This window comes from Phyllobates terribilis, unplaced genomic scaffold (assembly GCF_046119375.1).
Source record: "Phyllobates terribilis strain yellow unplaced genomic scaffold, ASM4611937v1 Scaffold_3__8_contigs__length_932513732, whole genome shotgun sequence".
Taxonomy (NCBI): Eukaryota; Metazoa; Chordata; class Amphibia; order Anura; family Dendrobatidae; genus Phyllobates; species Phyllobates terribilis.
The window spans coordinates 844,142,221-844,154,908 of record NW_027362763.1 but is presented as its reverse complement, the minus strand read 5'-3'; positions in this window follow the sequence as shown (position 1 = coordinate 844,154,908).

Sequence of the window (12,688 nt, the reverse complement as noted above, 5' to 3'; positions counted from 1 at the left end):
GGGAACCGCATTTCTGCCTGGTAGGAGGCAGAGACGCTGATGCTACAATCACCAATACCTTGAGACATGGTGAGCCAGTGGTAGAGCACAGCATGAGGAGCAGGTGCGAGGACGCACAGGCACCTCGACACCTGTTATACTGCATTGGGCTTCATCATGCCGCCTTTCATTTATTTGGTATGCTATTTATATGTGAATATCCACACTGGAAAATGTTTTCGGTCATCTGATCAGACTATATAAAGCCCATTGCTACGTCCTGGCGAACCTCTCAAAGGTGCTGCACACTACCCTAACCACTGCCTCAGCACCCAGCAGGGTGAGCGACTAGGTGCCGCCTGGGCCAAATGGGTGAAGTGCTGGTCCAACAAAAAAAAAAGGGGATAGACAATGCAATATATCAATGCTGTAGAAAAAGACACATTAGATTCAATTTTATGTACTTGTTTGGTATGTTTATCTGAATTTATTCTATGGCAGACAAAATATGAATTGTCTTGTAAAATAGGAAAAAAAACGTTTCTTAGACTATAATTTTCTAGCGGGAAAAATATGGACTGAAGAGATAATTTACTACACATAATTTATGAGTACTTACTCCTACTGCGGTGTAAAAGTCTAGTGAAGTTTTCGCTGTTGGGGCTTCTGATTTTATAAAAAAAACTCTAATGTTATATCACATTTAAATCCTATTATTTTACATTTAAAACTAGATTTCAGTCCAAATCATTCTGTTGAAATGCATTTTAAATTGTCCAAAAGATCCTACAATCATGTTTGCTCTGCTTGATCGTTCTTTCAGAAGTATTATACTTCTGAAGTCGCTCTGGAAGGATCATGTCAAATCAAATTCCTGTTTTTTTTCTGCTGACTTTCAGGCTTCTATCAAATGCAAAATCTAATACTGTTTATGCATAGAATAAGAATGATAGAACCGCTTCTTGTAATCCAATTGAGAATTAGTTTGTTTTTAATGTTTCTGCTAGACTGCTCATCCTGAAAATCAATGTTTGTGCCAGGAACAGCATTGAAATGATCGTATATATACAAAATTAGACGTGCTCAATTGAAAAAACGTGAGAAAATTGTAAGGTTTATCATAGTTAATTTTATAATGTATGATTAATAGTACAAATATGTAGTGGTTTATGTTTTTACTGGTTAAACTTATTTATGTTCTGCTCATTAAATCATTCCGCTTAAATTTGAGTGTATAAACTTGTTTCCATTTTTTGAGTGACGGTAGGATCTGTGTCAAATTGCAAACACCATCAGTGTTTACAGGCATTAGGCAGATTGAATTTCAACCTGCTCAATATTTTTTATTTTCTAGGGATTAGACTAATTTATACAGATAATGTAATAAGGTAGTTAATAATGCTTGGGACTGACAAAAGCTTCTGTGCTCTCTATGAGATACGCTCTTAGAATCATCAGTCAGTAGATTATCTCGAAAAACAAATGGACCAACAGCCCAATCCTTACATTTCCAAACATAATCCTTTGGCTCCATAGAATCATCCAGATCCTTGGGTTCAGGCAACAAATATGGATCCAACCGACCAAAATATTTTTTAACTGATAGGGATGATACTGCAAAAGAGGACCTGCCGAATTGACAGGAAACACAACAGCAGAAGGTTCAAAAGTTCAGACCTGCTCTCAAATAGGTCTGAACTGTTTGTGTATTATGTATTCTTTCAGAATATAATATCTAGTGAGTTAGAGGTGTTCCAAAAAGGTGTTTACGGTTGTCCCACTCCCCGCTTCACATTTACCTTGGACCAGGAACTACATAGGGTTCTTAGAACTTTATGACTGAAAACACATCTTTCTGGTGAGGCTCCCACATTTCCCCCACCAAGACTATGGATGATGTCATCAACCTGTTTACCCTAGAGAAGATGGCTTTACGAATACCAAGCCACTTCCCTGTTAGATGAATATCAACAAAAAGGAATCATAGATAGAAAAATAAGAGATTTCTTGTCTAATTCATATCCTATCATACTGCTGTTCTATAAAGTACCCAAAATTAATAAAAACATTCTACAACCCCAAGGCAGGGGGACATACAGAGCGAGGACAGCAGTACACAGGGGGAGGGAGGCGTAGCACCATAACAGGCAGGAAGAAGCAGTGTGGTGGCCGCAGACACAAGGCGTGAAAGCGTTCCTTGTAACGCCAACACAACAGAAGTTGCCAGTTAGGTGTTCCCAAGTCTGGTTATTTTTTAAAGATAACACCAAAAAGGCCATTTGCACCACCTGCCAGGCCAGAATCAGCAGGAGTAGCAAAACTAGCAGCCTGACCACCATGAGCATGATCAGGCACATGGCAGCAAAGCACACGACTAAGTGGGCCGAACCCCAGGGTCCAGCAACAGTGTCTGCGGGTGACACCACTGCTTGTTCTGCTGTTGTCAGTGCATGCCAATCCCCTGTCCATGGCGCTTGCCAAGATGCCTCCCACCCTGCATCTGTCATTGCACACTCTCAACTAGCACCATCAGCAAGCAAGTCCTTGTCCCATCGCAGCGTTCAATTGTCCCTGCCCCAGTCCTTGAAACGCAAGCGCAAATACTTTCCATGACCTGATGGCGGCGGCCGCCCCTCGGTACTCGGTCCCCAGCCACCAACATTTCTCCTGGTGTGCTGTCCCCGCATTACACAAGCACATGTCCAACAACATTATATGTGCCCTCAACAACGCAGTTACTGGGAAAGTCCACCTAACCACGGACACGTGGACAAGTGCTTATTGGCAGGGACGATACATCTCGCTGATGACACACTGGGTTAATTTAGTGGAAGCCAGGACCCAGTCGAACCTTGGGACAGAACACGTCCTACTGACGCTGAGGATTGCGGGCCCTGGGTCAATCAGGGTTGCCCCCACGGTCTACAGCTCCTGCACCTCCTCATCCTCTTCAACCTCCATCTCCAAAATGACCACAACAGTTGCAAGCTGGAAGCACTGCAGCACTGCCTCAGCCAAGCGGCAACAGGCTGTGTTGAAGCTAATATGCTTAGGTGATAAACCGCACAATGCTGAAGAGTTGTGGACAGCTCTGAAAGAGCAGGCAGATCTGTGGCTTACACCGCTGACCCTACATCCAGGCATGGTCATGTGTGACAATGGCCGGAACTTGGTGGCAGCTCAGTGGCGAGGAGAGCTCACACATGTACCATGCCTGGCCCATGTGCTTAAGCTCGTGGTTCTGCAGTTTCTCAAAACCTATTCTGATCTGTCAGATCAGCTTGTCAAAGTACGCTGCCTGTGTGCCCTTTTTAGAAAGTCAGCTACAGCTTTCGTCGCACTTGCCGTGCTTCAGCAGCGTTTGCAGCTTCCAGTTCACCGACTGATCTGCGATTTCCCCACGTGTTGGAACTCTACATTGCAGATGTTGGGAAGGATTTGTGAGAAGAAGAGGTCAGTTGTTGACTACCAGCATAAACAAGGCCGTCTGTATTCAGGTCAGACTCCACACATAAGACCTCAGGAGTGGACATGGATGTCAGACATATGTACTATCCTCCAAAACTTTGAGGACTCCACCAAGATGATGAACGGCGATGACGCCATACTTAGCGTCACCATCTCGCTTCTCTGTCTTCTGAAACGCTTTCTGCTCACAATTAAAGAGGATGCATTGCAGACAAAGCATGATGAGATGGAGCAAGAAACTATACAGAGTGATTACACACAGCCCAGCCTCATCTCATCCCAACGTGGATTGGGTGACTTTGAGGAATAGGAGGAGGAAGAACAAGAACTGGTTTCCTGCGCTATAGACGGTACTACCCGCATAACTATCATACAGTCTGCTCAGTGTGGATGGCCTGAGGATAGAGAGGAGGAGGAGGAGAGCATGGTTAGTCGTCTTCTTGTTGAGGACACGGAAGTCTTGCCTCTTTGCAGTCTGGCACACATGGCTGAGTTTATGTTACGCTGCCTTTCCCGTGACCCTCGCGTTGTCCAAATTTTGGGTGACAGTAATTATTGGTTAGTGACACTTCTAGACCCACGCTACAAGGAGAACTTTCTGTCTCTTATTGCCACGCAGGACAGCCGTAATAAAATGAGGCAGTAGGAGAAGGCCCTTGTTGCGGAATTATTAAAAAAATTCCCATCTGAAAATGCTGGCGTCAGAGGTCACAGTTAATTGGCCAAGTTCGAGTACAAGCGAGAGAGAAACAAATGCAATCCAGCAGAGGAACACTGTCAAAGTTCTGGGACAGTTTTCTCAGAGCTTCACATCGCACAAGCCCTGATGCGCTGGGTACTCTCCGAAGGAGGGAAAAGTTGTGGAAGATGCTGAGGGAGTACCTTGCCGACCGTACCAACGTCCTTCGTGATTCCGCTGTGCCTTATAATTATTGGGCATCCAATTTGGACACGTGGCATGAACTGGCTCCCTACGCCTTGGAGATCCTGGCCTGCCCTGCCGCTAGCGTTTTGTCAGAGCAGGTTTTTAGTGTACCGGTGGAATTATAACCGATAGATGCATCTGCCTGTCAACTGAAAATGCTGACAGGCTGATTCTTATAAAAATGAACAAGGGCTGGATTGAGCCAGACTTCTCAACACCACCGAATGATAGCAGCGTAGCATACACTCAAACACAGTGTCTTTTTTTGGGAAGTCTAACTTTATTCCCATGCGCCTCTGTCTTCACACCCAGACATGGGTATACGCTTCCTGAGTTTGTCTATTTGCGCTTGTCCTCCTCCTTCTCCGCATCCTCATCCTCCACCACCATGTCACCTCCATATGTACCATATCAACATATCTAAGTCTCTTTCCACGTTTCCATATCCACGTCAACACATCAACATATCAAATTTTTGGAATCTGCTGCTTCACTGCATAGGCAAACAGTATGGGAGACCCACTTCCTAATAATGGGAACATTGTTTTCAGGAGGCCCTCTGACCTCTATGTCTCTTGCAAGTGGCATTGGAGTGCCTCCAGAGTTTTGACAGCCATTGCAATCACTGCATAGGCAAACAGTATCAGAGACTCTCTCCTTTCTAATAAGAATATGTCACTACCGAGGACCACCTCTATGTGTCTTTAAATTGTTAGTGGGGTTTTTCCTAAATTTTGGCAGCTGTTGGGATCTCTGCATACCCTATAACTGAATAGCAGACCCTCTCCTTTCTAATGGGAACATGTTGTTACTGTGGCCCAGCTCTATGTATCTTTAAATTGTTTGTAGGGTTTTTCCTAAATTTTGGCAGCCGTTGGACTCACTGCATACCCTATAACTGAATAGCAGACCCTCTCCTTTCTAATGGGAACATGTCGTACTCGTTACTGTGGCCCAGCTCTATGTGTCTTTAAATTATTAGTGGAGTTTTTCCCAAATTTTGGCAGCCCTTGCAGTCACTGCATGCGCAATAACAGTAAAGGAGACCCACTCGTTAATAATGGGAACAACAAAGCATAGCCGGCTGATGGCTCTCTAACAATAGCGAGGGCTGACTGCTGGCCCTTTAAGAATAGTAAGGCTTTAAAAATAGTGTTTGTGACTTTCACAATCCCTCCTTCATAAATGAAACACGATGTGTCTGATGATATCTCACACATCACATAGCCAGATAAGGTTGTAAAATGTTAAAATGACATTTCCCGGTGAATGCATTTGTCTTGATTGAAAGCAATGCAAAAATGCAAAAACGCATCAAAAACGCTACGTGTGAACATAGCAAGGTGTGGAGGAGCATTTTTGATTTTGGTTATATATTTTGCCTTATATGCAAGTCATTATCCTGGAAAGGATGTTCCTTAACATCCTTTCCAGGATAATCCATTTTGGTTAAGTTTTTGTATGTTTTATTGTGAGTCCGTAAAAGTGGCATAATACCTCTGACAACATTGTTAACAGCAGTGACCTGGGAATCAGAAATGCATCCAGGGGTCTGCCCCATGCTGTTCTCATGTCATTTGAGCACTGTTCCCATCGATTTGGACAATTTTTAGGCCCTCTGCAGACCGCCAGAAAAATGCTCGAGTCTCCCATAGACTTACATTGGGCTCGTTACTCGGACCAAGCACTTGAGCATGCCAATTTGCTCGACTCGAACAACGAGTACCCAAGAATTTTAGTGCTCGCTCATCACTAATATACACCCATTCCTTATACATTCAGCATACAATACTATGAAAACGATACATTGGCAATATTTTCTTTATATGGTAAGGCATCATTGATACTTTACTCACATTCTTCAGTGACATGAATTCAGCAGTTTGAGGTGTATCATTCATCATTCAATGTGATAACAACAAGTTAAAGTTTCTTGATTTTTCACCAACCAGACGGAAAGATCACAACTGATCTATATGTTAAACCCACGGACCAAAACAGCCTACTTCAGCTTTCAAGCTGTCATCCTGTCACATAAAAGGGTCTCTTCCCAAATCTTAATTGCAGTCAACAGGATTGTCTCTGATGCCATTGTCAATAAAAACATGACAAACAAAGAAGCTAGACAAATTTGCACACAGAGGCTATCCAAACAAGTTACTGCAGTCTTATGCACTGGCATTTTCCATGGCCAGATAGTCTCTAGCAAACTACATTATTTTTGTTAATACTTACTATCCTTTTATGAATAAAATAACCACCATCATAAAACAACATTAGCTATTACTCACTCAAGCTTACCCCCATACACCTGAATTCATGATTTTGCCATGCATATGTCACAGAGGTCACAGAACTTGAGAGACCATCTAGGCCGATATTGGCAAAAATAAAACAATACTGTTTACCAAGAGAAGGGGGACGTTCCCATGCCTACATTACAATAAGTGCTCTAATATGACAGAAAGTGAGTACTTCACACATCCTAGATCAGGTAAAAAATTTACCACCAGTGATTACTTTACATGTAATTCCTCATTTATCATATACCTCATCAAATGTCCTTGCGGTCTTGAATACGTTTGGGAAACCACTCAGCATATCTGTGACCGCAAATCACAACACTATTGTAAGCGATCCATGCTACCCCTACTTTTCCATTTCATCACAGCAAACCATTCAATCTCAAAATTACGTTATTAAGTCATTGAACAGATCCCACTAACATGTAGAGGTTGCATAGAATACAGATGCTCAAAACAAGGGAAGCGTATTGGATCCACACAATACAAGCTCACCACAGGGATTAAATAGGGAATATGTAGTGTTTTATCAATAAATGTTTCCATCTCTGTCATTTCTCTATATTGAATTCAATGTCATGATGTTCTTATAAAGTCATTATTCATCATTACTTTATTGTTTATTCATAAAAGAGATTGTTCCACTTCTGAGTAGAGTCCATTCTCATGTACAGGTAGTACGTGAGCCTACCAATGTCCCCACAACTGTCTCCTTTCTTTTATCCTCTCTACTCTGTTATGACGGTGTAGCAACTCACTCGGGAAAACCTTGCCGCTTCTTGTACTGTCTAGAGATCCTGACCCTGCAGTCCCTAGTGGTTCTTGCATGAGCAGAGATAGTGCTAACCACAGACTAGATGATGGCAACTTGGACCTATGCTGCCTGAAAGGCCATCGAGCACTTCATATTTTTCCTAAAGAACTGGAGGGCAGAGCATATACAGAAGGGAAAGTGTGCTGAAATAGAAATAGATCCCAGAGTGAACAAACAAAAAATTAAAAATAAAGAATTAAGTATGTAATGTTAGAGAATATGTTGCCTACTTCCTAAGAAGAAACAGAAGATAGGTGCAGGGTAAAGAACATAAACAGCATAGAGATACACTGACAACCAAAAGGGTAGAAAGGGTAACAATGTTTTGAATTTTTCACTTTCAGGCTCCATATCTCACCATCCACTACTACTTTGAACATGAAACTACCATCGTTATATAGACAATCGCCTTGGCTATCTCATACATAAATGACTGAAACTATTTAGCATATGATTAGTTTTGTATATTTTTGTCATGTCACTGCATCATAACTGTTTTGCGCCAAAAAAATCGAAATACATTTTTTTATTATTTTGTTAGTATTTTGTAAATCCACCTTTGGTTTTCAACACTGCCTGAATCTTTTTGGGCATGCTCTAGATCAACTTCAAGCATGTCTCGACCGAAATCTGATTCCAAGTCTCTTCACAGTTGGTGCATACTGGTCGACTCACTTGGGTATGTATACAGCTTTTTCTTCAACTCTACCCACAGTTGTTCAATTGAGTTGAGGTCTGGGGACTGTGGGGGCCAATCCAGCACATCTACTTCATTGTCATTGAACCATTTCTTCACCAATCTCCACGTATGCTTTGGGTCGTTGTCCTGCAGGAACACTATGTCGTCCTTTTCATAACCAAACTAGTTGATAAAGCATCAACCTTAACATTTTTAGTACCAGGGAGATATGTCACAGAGAAATCAAACCAAGCGAAAAAAAGGGCCCACGGGGCCTGTCTAGTATTCAAGCACTTAACGGTGTCAATATATATTAAATTTTTGTGATCAGTATATACCTTTACTTTATGCCTAGTCCCCTCCAACCAACGCTTCCATTCCTTGAAAGCTCTCTTAACAGCCAACGGTACCTGATTGCCTTTATCATAGTTGGACTCTGCTTGTGAAAATTCCGAGAGAAAAAGCACAAGGGTGAAAGGATGAAAGTAACCATCCTTCTTCTGTGAAAGAAACCCATCCCCCAAGAAGAGGCGTCTACCTCAACCACAAAAGACAAATCAACATTGGATTAACTAAGGACAGGAGCTTTAGAAAAGGCTGCCTTGAGAGCAGCAAAACCATCTACAACCTCAGTAGACCGAAAATCCACTCTGAAGGTCCATATAACATCTGATTTTTTTCTCGCACCCATTCAATTTCAGAGTGAAATCACAGTGTGCTGTTATTTTTGTCTCATACCGAATAAAGCTGAGAAAAAAAAGCTGATCTGCACTGCCTCATTGAATAACATTGGTCCAAGTACAATCCCTTTTTTATTGGAGTGCACTCGTCAGAGTTGTACGCTCATTTGAGCAAGCCCTAATAATGATGTCCTATAATTCTACGTGGCATTACAAATGAAATGCTCTACAAACTTGTCTCTCTAAATGAGCAAATAAAAAATTAACATCAGCCTTGGAGATAACACCAGTGTCATGATTTTTCACAAATCACAATTTTTCACCATTTAGCATGAAACACATTTTTTCTCTTGTTGATGTAGAGCATAAGAGAAGTCCCCATGAGTCACCTTAATGATACACTTTGCAAAGTCTTACAAGATGCTATGTGCAAAGAGATTTTGTTGTTTTCTTCCTTTTAAAATGAGATGCATGTACAGTAATTCCTAGTCATCCCTGCAGAGAAAGAAAAGGCATTACGAAGATGTCAAAGGCTTGGTGGCATTATTTCAGGTTGAAATGAGATGGTTCTGTCACTGGTAAACCAAATGCACTCAAGACCATAAATTGTATTAAACTCACTGTTAGCAGTGAAGCCAAGCAGGTCAAATGATGTTTGCGAATAATAATACTTCACAATCTGACATTAAACTTTAGTAGGAATGACCATAGTTCCTTCAGAAACAAACATCTACAGAACAATACAGAGAAATGGAAAATTGTGCTGGAAAAAAATAAACAGCCTTGTTAAGTTTGCTGTAAATTTCCATTAAAATAATAGTAATGCCTGCTTTCTTATGATTAGTGTTGAGCCACCCCCGTAGTGTTCGAGTTCGGTTCGGTTCGTCGAACACCCGTGTGTTCGCCGAACTGTTCGTCGAACACCTTCGAACACCGTTAAAACCAATGGCAGGCAAACAAAAACACATAGAAACACATAGAAAACACCTTCAAAGGTGTCCAAAAGCTGACAAACTGCTCTGAAGACACAACTAACACATGGAAAAGTGACAAGTACATATAGTCATGCGAAAAGAAAAGAGGTGGAGGAGTAAAAGGAGGGGGAGACACAGATATAGGCATGTCATGCCCTTCTAAAATCCAAAAAGTGAGAAGCCGACACGTTCAGTCCGCTCCTGCCCGTGCCACTTCCGTGTCGCCGGGTTTGTGCCAGAGCCGCGGTGAACCCTGACGGCCAGCCCCCCTCTCCCAATACTGGTGCCTGTCCGCTGGTGGGTCGAGCGAGCCCCCCTGTGGTGGAGGCAGCTCTAAGCTTTTTAATTTAAATTGTCTCTCTAATTTGAATGAATACACTTTAAATCCATTTACAAGGATCTATTGGAGGGCAAGTCTCATGCCAGCAGCCGCGTAATTCCAGCTCCAGTAGCGTCCACTAAAGCTGCTGCAGTTAAAAAGCTTTTATAAGGATCGAGCTCGGCTGTCCACCGCAAGGCATCCTACTGCCAGTCCCAGCCCCTATGCCTTGGGATGCCTCCTGATGCTCTTCACTGAGTATCCCGTGGTCCCGAAGCATTTCCTTTGAAAAAATTAAGTGTCAAAACTACAGGTGGTGTAGCTTGCTTAACAGCCGGGATAATCCGCTGACTAGCAGACACTGCTACTAGGCACAAAGTATTTCCTGGGCTAGATGCAGTTAAAAAATTTTAATTAGATACTCTCGTTGGATGCTGAGAAAGCATTCCATAGAGTCTCCTCGCACGCCATATATGATTCTCATAAAAAGCTTGGGGTAGGGGTCTAGGGGACCATTTTATAGCCAAAATCACGGCCTTGTATCGCAATACGTCACCTAGGCTGAAGATAAATGGAACTGTATTACCCTGAGGGCTTGGTTGCTACAGAGGTATTGCACCTCACCCAGAGGTGTGATATCTCACTCTCAGGTAAGGATGGAGTGTGGATGAGGACCCGACACCTGCATGCATTACACCACATTGCCGTGGGGCAGGGCGACCAATATGCCCCTGAGATGGGCACGACAGTCCCTGTCCCTGGCTGGAGTGGGGGGAGGGAACACTGAGGAAGGGGAACCCTGTAGTGCAGGAGCAGGGAGGAAGCAGTTCCTGGGTGCATTGAGAAGGGAGTATAAAAGGTGGGCACCATCTTAGTTCAGTGCAGAGAAGTCTGAGCAGAAGTGGCAGGGAGCAGGGGCTCTCCATGAGCTCTGCTCCGGAGGCGGGCCTAGTAACAGAGGCCCAGGCCTGCAAGAGGGAGAAGGAAGGAAGAGGAGCGGAGAAGGCTCCAGGAACGAGGAATGAAGGGATCCCAGGGGTGCGGACGGGCGAGTCGCCACCGCACGCCCGAATCCACCTGCGTGGAGGGGTCAGGCCAAAGGGGGAGACCGGTCCCCGAACTAGTGGAGGCAGGAAACGACCCTCAGCTAGAAACCGGAGGCTCTGACATTTTATGTGGCGCAGCCCCTTCCTCCACCCGCTAGGAAGGCACCACATAGGGTCAGGGAAACTGGCGCCAAGTTTACCAAGAGGAGGCCCGAGGCAGCCGGACAGAAGTGTTGGTAAGAAAGGCCAGACAAAGGACACACAAAGGGGGTCCTGTGAAACGCTCCAAAGTTATCTGGGAGTTGTCTGAGCCCCTCACCTGGTGAGCACAGTACGACGTGGGCAGCCGTTACCTGCAGACGTGGTCTGGATAATAAGAACTGTGAGTAAAGGCCCTGAACTGCATCACTGACTCCGTGTCGTTACTGCTGCTGCCCTGCACCATCACCCCCATCCTCCGCATACACTGCCCTGAGGCTATACTCCTCCCGTGGGGAGTTATGCTACGCTCTGCTGCACCCACAACACCAGCCTCAGCGGTCTGCCCTGGAGCGGCGGTTCACTCTGACCGCAATCCACGGGTGGCGTAGTCGGACATTTAAACATCAAAACCACATAAATAGTTCCGCCACTGGTTTGACCGCCTTGAGCCACGGAACCGGGTCGCCGCCACGGAGACTACAACCACCAGCATCCACCAAAAACGGTCCGGCTCCGGGTGTCCCAAGGCCCAGGGGGCGCGTCAGAACATTTTCATCACCTTTCACAATCACCAATGGGACAAGGCAGGGATGTTCTCTGTCCCCTCTCTTATGCATCCTAGTGACGGAGCACCTGCTCTCATCAATTCGCCATAACCCCAATATTAGGTGTATTGAGGTGGGAGGCACCGAGTACAAGTGCTCTCTATTTGCTGATGATGTCCTAGTATATATCACTCAATCACATATATCCATCCATGCTGTTATGGCTGAAATAGATCACTTTGTTACATGGTCAAATTTTAAAATCAATGCAGCGAAGTCTGAGGCCCTCGATGTCTCCCTCCCCAAATCCATATAGGATTCCATCCAGTCCAACTTTCCCTTTGCCTGGCCCTCACAGGGTATCAAATACTTAGGAATTCCTATTCATAGAGACCTCTCCCATCTATGTTATCTTAATTTTGGGCCCTTTATTGAACAACTCCATACAGACCACGGTTGGCAAGTTAGAACTGTAAGATTCACTACGTGAACCACTGGTGTTTTGTGGAAAAGCACATGTACACTGTGTTCCAAATTATTATGCAAAAAGTGTTTAGGAGTGATAAGGGAAGAATTTGTTTGTTTGTCAGTTAAACTCATTGATGGTGATGTGTGTCAGGGCTCTTTGTTATGTTCTGCTACCAGAGCTAAGGAAAGAGAGGAGATCTGTCCCTACGATAGAACTCAGCTGAATCACTACGATGTAACAGGGAACCTGATCCTGCTATCAGACCTGCTAAAGTCCTAAGCTAGTC